This window comes from Pteropus vampyrus, unplaced genomic scaffold, assembly GCF_000151845.1.
Source record: "Pteropus vampyrus isolate Shadow unplaced genomic scaffold, Pvam_2.0 Scaffold458, whole genome shotgun sequence".
Taxonomy (NCBI): Eukaryota; Metazoa; Chordata; class Mammalia; order Chiroptera; family Pteropodidae; genus Pteropus; species Pteropus vampyrus.
In genome coordinates, this window is record NW_011889239.1 from 440,227 (window position 1) to 449,275 (window position 9,049).

General features: G+C 51.5%; 1 pseudogene; it reads left to right on the plus strand.

Moving 5' to 3' along the window:
• Positions 1 to 489: 489 nt before the first annotated feature.
• LOC111732423 lies at positions 490 to 605 on the plus strand (annotated as a pseudogene).
• Positions 606 to 9,049: the final 8,444 nt, after the last annotated feature.

The window sequence follows — 9,049 nt, forward strand, 5'->3', positions numbered from 1 at the left end:
AGGATGTTGGTCAGAGGATGCTTAGGACACGGGTCTTCCTTCTCCCTGCCCCGGGGCTGTTAGTGCTCGGATGGCAGGCACTGTGAGAAAGGACTGAAAAGGACAGACAGAGCCAGATGCTCTGATGACCATTTGTGAATACAAAGGACTTGCGAATTGAACTTTTCCTTCTTCCCACTGGTGCATTTCTAGATACTGCCTGACCGTTTAAAAATAGGCAGATAAAGTACGTGTTTTAAATCTGTGTTCTCCACACCGTTACTCATGGAATGCTAATTCTGTGACTAACTGGTGTTACACAAATCAAAGAGGAAAGAGATGTTCTGTGCCCAAATGAATTCATAAATTTGAGTTAAAGTCCACGCTACAAGACTTCTAAGAGCCTTTAATATTCCAGTGCAGGATGTGGCTCCATAGCGTAGCGGTTAGCACGTCTGCTTTACACGCAGAAGGTCCTGGGTTCGTGCCTCAGTGGAGCCACGGTCCATAGTCTATGGCCATGCCATCCTGAACGAGCCCAATGTCTGATCTCAGAAGCTAAGCAGGGTCAGGCCTGGTTAGTACTTGGATGGGAGACCACCTAGGAAGACCAGGTGCTGTAGGCACAATTAATAATAATAAAATAATGAAAAAAATATGCTAGTGCAGAATGTGAATCCCTAACATACGGATACAGCAAATAGCATTTACAAAACTTATGGCTTGGCAATCACAAACATCACAGAGTACCTCACAGCCTCGTGTGCTGTGGAGCGCACTTTTGGGACCTGCCGTTTTAAACAATGATTTCACTCTAGGCTCCGTTTCTTTCTTCTCTGGTCCATCAATCACACCTTAGCCGTTCAGACTCCTCGGTGTAAAGGGCCCATTCCAGATAGAGTTGCAATTCCCCAGTGACCCGTGAGCCTTTGTGCCGTAATCTTGACATCCCCACCGAAAATACTGAGGCAGCAGAGACGAGACATCCCACCACGTGAACAGAGCTGTTCCCAGGAGACTTGGAAGGAGGGATGGAAATCCGCGAGCCCGCCTCTCGTCAGGCAGCGGGCCAGAGGTCCCACTAGCCCTTTTGGGCGTTGAGAGCCCACACTTGGAGCAGGACCCACCCTGTAAAAGGTATCTCCGAGAAGGGAGTTTTCAGGTGAGAAAATACAAGTGTTCTGTCCCCAGGGAGAAGCTTTTCTTGGACTCATCTCCCTGGGCCTATGTTGTTGTTTTGATTACAAGTCCCAAGGGCGTGGCGGGGTCTGCATTCTGCAGCAAGGTTGCTTCCGTTTTGCCCCCAGGAGGGCATACCCATCCTTGCCCAACCCTAGTGCGGTTTGTGAGCTCAGAGCACACTCTTAGCTACCTGGGTTCAAACCCCGACTCTGGAACTTTGTGGATTTTGACCTTGAGAAGACATCTTAAGATCCTTGGACTTCAGTTGACTCATCTCCAAAGCGGCGATACCTACGTTAGCAAACTCTCTCACAAACCCAGTGCTGGGCGTAAAATCAATGCTTGATAAAAGCAGTAAAGTTCCACAAACTAGATAAGCTTTACGTGATTCCTTTTGAAACACCGTTGCGCATTTTGGGGAGGCGGAATGTCCAGGCAGAAGCTATGTCGAATGCAGCCCTGTAAGAGAGAGTGGGGTCGCAAAGTGTGAGTAGAGCCGGGCTTTGGGGTTCGAGGTCTACTGAGGCCAGACGTGGGAAGCCGCGTGCGTCACGTTACGGAGCCTGAACCCTGTTTCTGTGGTGACTCATTGAAGGATTTTAAGTTGGGGAGGAGCATGATGAATTTTTATTTTTTTTATTTTTTTTGCATACTAGAAAGATCACTTTGGGCTATAGCGTAGACGGTGTCTAAGTGCCGACATTTGAGATACGTCCTTCACCTTCGTGTCGTCTGCTATTTGATTTAAAAAAATGAATTGTTGATGCAATGACTCTTTGCTGCTGAAGTATGATCGACAAATAAGAAGCGATCGGCCTGGGCACGTAATGACAGTGAGTTTGAACAGTGTTCATGTGCTGGTGAATTCTGCCTCAGGCTCAGAAAACTGAATATGTATTATTTTTGAATAAAGTAATATGTCTTTAATTCATATAGTTGAGGAAGTTTTCAGGAAAACGCTTGTCTTTGTCTTTGCCTTATGGAACGGCCTCTAGGTGACATTAGATAAACTATAAACCACGTCTGAGTTTCCCCAATTCCTGATTATCGAAGGACTGTATTTTAACCTATGGACTCCTTGTGTATGAACATCCTGTTTATGAGAAATGGACCTTTGAATACAGACACTGCACATAAGATTTCTTACCGCGACATTTCATGCACCTCTGTACCCGGATGCCATAGTCTTCCAATGGTACCTTCTCCCGTTGCTTGCGTGAAAACCCTGTTCTCACAGCATCTGCAGAGGTGGCAGGTGTGTTCCTGCTGCTGCGGCTTGGCTCAGGCCATTCCCGTCACACGGGCCCTTCTGACTCTTGCATTCTTCGGGGGGCTCAGCTCCTTTATGACAGCGACGTCGACGCCCCAACCTCTTACGCCCTCACCGTTCTCCGACCTTCTTTTGAATGTATTGTCCGTGTCACCTGGTTGGAATGGTCACCTGGTTGGAATTGACGCCGCGTCGTAAAGATGTGTCTGTCTTTGAATCCTCGTAACGTGAGCAGGGTCTGTCTCAGGTGCGGTGGTGCCTGCCTGGCTACCCTGGCACATGGTGGAGGAGAATCAGCTGGGAATGGGTGAAACGTTGGGTGGCAGTGAGGTTACCCGCAGCCTGGAGGGGCTGCAGGCGCTGTCCAGTCCTGCGTGCTCCCATGGCTGGAAGAACAGGACACTTAACGAGTCAGGATCCTGTTAGGGCCTTTGGAGACTTCATTAGTTTTCTTATCTATAAAGTAAGGCAAAATCGTGTTTTAAAACTTTAAAACAAAACAAAACAAAACAAAAAAACCCAGCTCTCGTGGGGTTATTGTGGAAATTAAATCAGTGAACTTTATACAAAGCATATAACACCGTGATGGATGTATAATAAGCAACCCAAAAATGGTGGTTATTATTATTATGATCATCAGTAAATGAGAGGTTACTATGAAGTGCTCCTGGAACTTCAAAATAAATTACTCTCCATGAGAGAAAGTAGGGGAAAAAAATCAACACAGAAAAAAATGAGATTAGCCATCTGTGGAATTAAGCTCTCCCAAAATGGGATGCAGGCCTGTGTGCGGCTGTGGAGATTTGGGTACCACCCAAGTCCAATCAAACAGGCGGAGGTGTAACATCTCAAAGACCTGGCCGGAATGCGATTGATGGAAAAGAAACCTGGACTCGGATCAATGACATTAGCATCACTGAATAAAGAAGGTCTCTAGAGAATGGATAGACTCTCTAAGAAGGAAGGGTCAGAGACCAGGTCTGGCCACGTTTCATTCAGTACCATGGGGAGGGCGAGAAAGAAAAGACACAGAGGAAGAAAAGAGAGAGGACGAGAGACAGGGGGAGAGAGAGGAAGCGGGAAAGAGGAGGCGAAGTTGGACCCTGCAGACCGGAGCAGTCGGGGCGGCAAACTCAGAACTCAGACAGTTCATCTGTCTTTCCCTCCGAGACAATCCAACGTTATTTGCCCTTCTTCTAAAAAAAAAAGTTTCTGAATGCCATTTCAACTTTCAAAGCTAAGGGATGGTCCTCGCAGCCGCTCTGACCTCAGCAGCGGGACTCGGCGGCCAGAGCGAGGGACGGCCCCGTTACTGGAAGGGAGAAGCGTGGGAGAGACAGGAAGCACGGCGGGGAATCTGCGAGCCCGCTTCCTGTCGGTCAAGGTCAAGGCCAGGGCGAGCCCGCTTCCTGTCGGTCAAGGTCAAGGCCAGCGCGGCTCTGGGGCTGGGCGGGCTGAGCCTGCAGAAGGCGTGGGTAGCTACAGTCATCACACTCACCACACCCGGGTAGATGTGAATCCTTTAAGCTCAGTGAACACCCATTCCCAGTCCGTTCTGTGCCGAACGTCGGGTCGCTTGGGAGGCAAGTGGGGTGATGAATTCGCTTTCCAGAAGAGTTCATCTCGAAGGTCTGTAAGGCTCGCCCCCTGATCCCTAAATAATTGATGCCGGAGGGGATCAATGTACAGAAAACAAGGACTCATTCTGTCGAGAGGACTGTCCTTGAGAGGCAGACGTCCTGGAGGAAGCGGTGTGGGAGCTTGCACTTAAACGGTAAAGGCATTTCAGCCGGTAACGGGGTGCGGATGACATTGTCGGTCAAAGTAAGAACATAAACAATAGGGATGTTTTAAATGGATGTTCGGGGAGTGGATTGGGGATCAAGTTGGTGTACGAACAACAGACATTTGCTTCTGCGCTTCGGAGGCCGGGCGTCTGAGATGGGGGAGCCAGCGTGGTCGAGGTCTGGGGAAGGCCGTCTCCAAGCCGATTTTATATCCGTTTATCTAATTTAAATCCAAGAGATAGATGTTCTTTTATCTCTTTGGCAATTATGCTGAGAAAGTCTGGGTGAGTGCAGGGTCCTTGGCAAGCCTGAGAAGGGTGTGCAAACGGATAAAAGTCTTAGGAAGCCACCTTTGGGGCAGGATTCATCCATTTACATTTAAGGCTCTATCCAGTCAGTAACTGAGGGAAAGGACTCAGCTGAGGTAAAACTAATACTCCCTCTCAGATAGAGATTAGATGGGTGGATGGGTGGGTGGATGGATGGATGGGTAGAAGGATAGAGATATATAAAGTTAAAATATATATCTTTAGGGCTATTTGATCTACAACCCCTAGTTAATTTATAAAATATCCACCTCATAAACAGTGGTTTCTACTGAAGGTCCAACTTGAGATATTTTGAGAGCAAAAATGGATCTACTTAATAATCTTGCTAAGGCGATGAGCATAAATGGGGCGTGTCCCAGACAACCAGGAAATACGGCTGTCCTATCTTTAGTTGATTTTCCTCTTCTCTGACCCTTAGTTTTCACGCCAAGCACCGGGGGGAACTTCGAAAAAGCCAACGAAGTCTGCGAAGTCTGCCTGTCCACTCATTTCTAGGCTATTGTGAGGAAGCTCATTATGGGGGACGATGTGTGGATTTTTAGCTCCTACGTACGCGTCCCAACTTCGCCGACAGCTTCTTCGGTTTGGGGCGGACTGGTCCACCATCCCCGGGTGTCACCTCTGGTCAACCTGTCTCTCGGGTTTGTGATGAGGACAAAGGAGACGATGCCCTAGATGATGCACAAAGAGGATGATGGGCTCTTAGAAACGGGTACCCCTTCTTCCGTTAAAAGCACTCAGGTCGGGCCCTCAGAGCACCGAATGGCGTTATCTGTCCGTCCGTCTGTCCATCCATCCATCCATCCGTCCGTCCGTCCATTCATTCTTCTTTCCTTCCTCCCTCCCTCCCTCCCTTCCTTCCATCCTTCCATCCATTTTCTTTTCCCTTTTGGAACCCCACGGTCAGGGGACACGCCATCCTGGGGACGGCGCCGCCTCACGTGGGCCCCAGCATCACCCATTTTCCCGAAACGTTTTCGCGCGGGTGAAGGCGGACCGCTGTGCGCCCCGGCGGGCATCGGCAGACTCCCGGTTGCCACGGATGTCCCTCAGCAGGACGGTCGGGGTGCAGCCCCCTGTACTTTGATGCACAGATACAGTCAACTCTGCACGATCGAATCCATCATTCGCTGCGGCGAATGCGTTTCCCCTGACTTCTGCAGGGCATCTTCCTCTGGCCCCGCGGGGAACAATCTGCCGAATCTCGCACACTCAACGAACGCCAGTTCCTCCTCACCATCCGTTTTTTCCATCTTCCTTTTCTTCTTCTTGTTTAATATATTTCTGCCACTTTACGCTTTACAGAGGATTTTTTTTTTTTTTATCATTCTAGTTTATTTCATTTCACAACAAATGCATAGATGCATTTCTGTTTTAATATACCATTGGGCAGATGTCGAACCATCGATCAGAGAGGCTGAAAAACTTGCTCAAAGACGCTCGGATAGTAGTAAGTGACAAAGGAGATGTTTCAGCCCAGGAACTTAGTATGTTAGTATGTGTTATTCTGAGACATGTTCTTCCTCAGATTGTTTTCCATTGTGTATAATCTAGAAACATCTTCTCCGAAGAGTCATTTCTTTTTAAAAAATTACTTGCCCTCACTCTGGTTTCTCCGGAGTGAGCCTGTCTCTCTCCGTGGCCTCGGAGAGACCGTCAGGTGCCCAAAGGGCCACATCAGCGCATCCCCCGCCCCTGCCGTGTGCACGGATGTGCACAGATGCGGAGGTTAAAGTAGCCCGGGTTTTCTCTCACCCCCAGATTCTGGGCACGTTCACGGCCGCGGAATTGGTCTAATGTGTTTCGCTTTTGCCACTTACTGCTTTGCGTGACGCCCGCTTTGCCAACCGTCTCAGTGCTCACTGCCCGCGCAGTCCTGGCAGTCCACCCGACACCCTCTCTGTCCCTCAGTGCGGGGGTTGGACTAGACGCTTTCACTTGCCTCCAGTGTCCCCCTCGAGGACTCTTCTGGGACCCTGTCTCGCCTGTGCCGGTGGCGGTTGTGGGGAGGCCGACTTAGGCTCTACCGCGGGGTAGGTTCCTGGCGTCACAGCACAAGAGACACAAGCCTCCTTTTCTCTCAGACACCTTTAAAACCCACTCAGCCCTACAAGGAACTTGGTGTCAGGTCACCCTCTCCCGGGTCTGCCTGCCAGCCCCTCGCCGAGCTCCCTTAGGTCAGCCCTGCACACCGCATTAACCTTCTCTTTCTCTAAATCGAGTTGTGTTTTGAGGGAAAATGATATAAAGACAACACATGCCTAAGAGAAAACTGTAAGGAAATGACCTTTTCATCATCGCAGAGGTGACGTGTGACATTTGCCAGCCAGGGGGCAGCCAGTCCTCCCATTCACATCCACTTTGTCCAGGCGAGAGGTGGCAGGTCCGTGCTGGCCTGCTCCACCCACCCCCACCCCAGGGCGCCCTGGCTGCCGCCTCCCGTACCCGGTTTCCTGCCTGGAAGACCGAAGAGAAGGCTCAAGATGCAGCGTGTGTCCTGGCCTGGTCGGAGAAGCGTCTGTGGCATAGTGGAGACTGGTTTCCCGTCCACAGAGTGGCAGCTCCTCCTCTTCCGTGCTTCCTTGGCCCCGGCCGAGCCCCTCCTGGGCCATCCGGGTGTTTCCAGTGGGGACCGTGAGATCGCACTGGCCCCCGACCCAGCCCACCCCTGGGAGCGCAGGGCCCACAGCCCACTTACTGCCGTGGGCGAGGAGGTGCAGGTCGGTGTCGGGCTGGGCCTGGGCGTCACGCTGCCGCCAGCCCCCCGGGCCCGCTCCCCGGTGCTCACGCTCTGGCGGACCCGGCCGAACCTCTTGCTGAAGGGAGAGCCCCACGCCCTCGTCTCCGCGGCTGGAGAGGAAGGACCGGCCTCTTCACGCAGGGCCTCTGGGTGGTTCGCCTCCCGCTTCATTCGCTCGATCTGTCAGTTTTCCTTTCTGCACACCCTGACTGCACAACCGAATCTTCCAGGTCAGGGCGTGTGTCGATTGTAGTTCCCGTGCTTTGGAACAGTTTCCATTCCAATAGAGAAGGCAATATTTATAACAGTCCATCCACTACTTGCTCTAAGAGATATACAGTAAATGCTCCGAGAGAGAGTCACACAAGGCATCTGGATAGGGGTGAGGCCGGAGGTAGAGGGTGTATGAGCATCCTTCCTGGTGAGGCAGGAAGAGGCTCCGTAAAACAGGTAACTTCCGGGCTGCATCTTTCTGGTGGTTACAAAGGCTTTGGACGGACACATCCCTTCTCTGCCGCCCCTGACCCTTTTGTCCTTGTACCAGCAATTTCCCCTCTCCCAGGCCCAGCCACCTCCCCTGAAAAGCAGGAAACAAGACACCTACTTCATGGGATTGTGAGGACCACGAGGGGGACACATCAAGCGCTTAGAGAGGTGCCCGACACAGGTATCCTTAGTTATTTCTCATATGGATATTGTCTTTATTATCACCCAAGGACACATGAGTGGGCAAGAAGGAGAACATTCCAGAAGATAGTGCAGCCTATACAAGGCGTGGGGCCACCTCGTCCTCTCATGCCTCTCCTGGGACCAGGAAGGCGTCGGTGTTTAGGGAGCAGCAGGCTGACCGCGTGCGCGTTCTTCCAGACCCTGTTTGCAGAGCTGTCGCCCCTCCTCTGCCCTCCCCAGCCCTCTCCTGGAGGCTGATTCTGCTCCTGGGCCAGGGCTAAGCCCGCCTCCAGCCCCAGCGGTTTCATGAGACGGCAGACGGATCAGCTGATTGATATCTCAGTATTAGGAAATCATTATCAAGCCCCAGAAAATGATTTTCTGTTATAGAGCTGGGATTACTTATTTCTTTCTGTACCAAGGAATCTATTTTTCACTCAATGGAGATTTCCAGTCTTTGGCCCACAGCCGTATGGGGTGGGGAGGGCGGGCGGAGAAGGCGGGGAGAGGATTCAGATTCCTGAAGAACGCAGGACGAGGCTGTCACAACGTGCGGTAACAAGAAGATGAAATCGAACACAGCGCGTTCTGCCGTGTGGGGAGACGCTGGCGAGGTTGGCACGGGCTTAACTCCGGGCGTCTGGACGCTTAACGCACGGCGGGAAGGTGTCACCGTGAGCTCTAGGTGCTGAGGTGCAGTGGACGGACGGGGTGAGAGAGGCACAGATTGGGAGAGGGGAACGTGTTGCTCTCACCACAAGCAAAGACGAAAGCTCTTGGCCACGAGAGGGGCCGAAGGGAGCCGTTCATCCGGGTAGCCTCTGCCGTCTCGGAACCTGCTCCCACCGAAGCTGGACGTGAGCACTGCTGAGCGACAGGCAGCGGGTTGAAATCGACGCCTGCCATGCGGGTCCCGCAGCAGCTAACAGGCCGACGTGCAGGTGGACCCGAAAATGTTCACGCGTTCAGCTCGCAGGCAGGCGAACTCCGGATCATGCAGTCTAAACGCTCCTGAGGCCACACCAGCACCTGGGGGGAAGATTTGAGTTAATCTACTTCAATTTTATTTTATTCTGGGTTTTTTGTTCTGTTT